The sequence below is a fragment of the Hyla sarda genome, unplaced genomic scaffold (assembly GCF_029499605.1).
Source record: "Hyla sarda isolate aHylSar1 unplaced genomic scaffold, aHylSar1.hap1 scaffold_3049, whole genome shotgun sequence".
In the NCBI taxonomy this organism is placed as follows: Eukaryota; Metazoa; Chordata; class Amphibia; order Anura; family Hylidae; genus Hyla; species Hyla sarda.
In genome coordinates this window covers 646-2,256 of record NW_026609769.1, presented here as the reverse complement: position 1 = coordinate 2,256, position 1,611 = coordinate 646, and the positions used below count along the sequence as shown (strand labels likewise).

Sequence of the window (1,611 nt, the reverse complement as noted above, 5' to 3'; positions counted from 1 at the left end):
GAAAAAAGACATATGTCCATCAAGTTCAACCAGGGAATTAAGGGGTAGGGGTGTGGCGCGATATTGGGGAAGGGATGAGATTTTATATTTCTTCATAAGCATTAATCTTATTTTGTCAATTAGGAACATTCAGCACCCACCCGCTATCAAGGCAGCTGCCTATCATGCCATGCCCTACCTGCACAGGTGTGCTGGCTACTCAAATGATCCAATTAAGGAGGCCATTTAGTCAGCAGCAGCAGAAGTCCTGTGCCTGGACGCTCCAACAGGGGCCAGACACAAGCAGAAGCAGAAGCAGCAGAAGCAGCAGCAGCAGCACCACCTTTTGTTTTTTGGCTGCAGCAGCAAGGCCCACAGGGCTGGCTAGCTGGCTAGCCAGCAAGCAGGTAGCAATGAAAGTAGGAATCTTTCTTTTTAACCCTGTAAGGGGGTGGTGCACTGTACCCGAAGATACTGCCATATCGGGTCAATGCATAGGGCGACGGAAGCAAGCTTCGAAATCGGCCCCCGTTCTCAAAAATCCATTTAATATATGGTCCCCAGATAGGGGACGTATCAGATATTAAACTGATAAGAACAGATACTACACTTGATCTTAGCCAAAAGGCCGAGAAGCGATAACCGTGAAAGGGGCGGGCCCAACAAGGTCCCCTTCATGGGCACTATCACTGCTTGCTGTCAGGGAGGCTGCCAGACAATTTTCCATGCACACTCTGGGCTGGGGGGCAGTCAACCACCAGTACACACAGCAGAACCTAAACCCATACCATTATTGCTAAGCAGCAAGACAGGGGCCCATTGCACTCCCACGGGGCCTTTTTAAATGCAATCCATAACCCGGATTTGCCAGGAACCCTTCTTACTCCTCCTACTTGCATGTGACACTGGGCTTAGGATCTGCATAGGAAACACACACACAAGCACACACCTACCTTTGTTGCCTGCAGATGCCTCCTTGGCTGTCCCCAAACGGTATCAAACCAACACCCACGGGAAGCTGTAAGCATAGAGGACATGCCTGCACCCCATTGGACTTACCTGTGTGGGTTAAATCCGGGTTATTTGACAACCTATGGCGGTGATGGTTCTGCTCAGGCAGAGCAGTGCTGATGCTCCTCATAAAGCTGTCGCTGCTGTGAAGGTTCTAGGTGACATCACAAATCCCTATGGTTACATACACAACAAAGCTGGGTTGTTGTTGTTTACACTCTGCAAGGCCTGTGGAAGTGAGTGACATCATAGCACTGTAGTTCTGAGGGTTCTAGATGGATGCAACAATCTCCTGTTGCTTCTATGAAGGCCATAATAGACGACATCACCAAACAGCTCCATAGTCACATACACAGCAAAGGAGAGATGTTGTTTACACCTAGTGATGTCAGTGGTATTGAGTGACATCACAGCACAGTGCTAAGGCTCCTGGGCCTGGACACAGCAGCGGCTGCAATATCTCAACGGAGAATACGTTTATATATATGTGTGTGTGTGCGCGTATATACATATATATATATATATATATATATATATATATATATATATATATATATATATATATATTTCTCCGCCGAAATCACTTTTAAACCCATTTCCACCTTTTTTTCCCTTCTCTTC

General features: G+C 47.0%; 1 non-coding gene across 1 annotated transcript; it reads right to left on the bottom strand.

Annotated features, from left to right (window-relative positions):
* Positions 1-428: 428 nt before the first annotated feature.
* Positions 429-619, bottom strand: LOC130328140 (U2 spliceosomal RNA). The gene has a single exon (XR_008872207.1). It is a non-coding gene; the product is annotated as a U2 spliceosomal RNA (small nuclear RNA).
* Between the last annotated feature and the right edge of the window lie 992 nt (positions 620-1,611).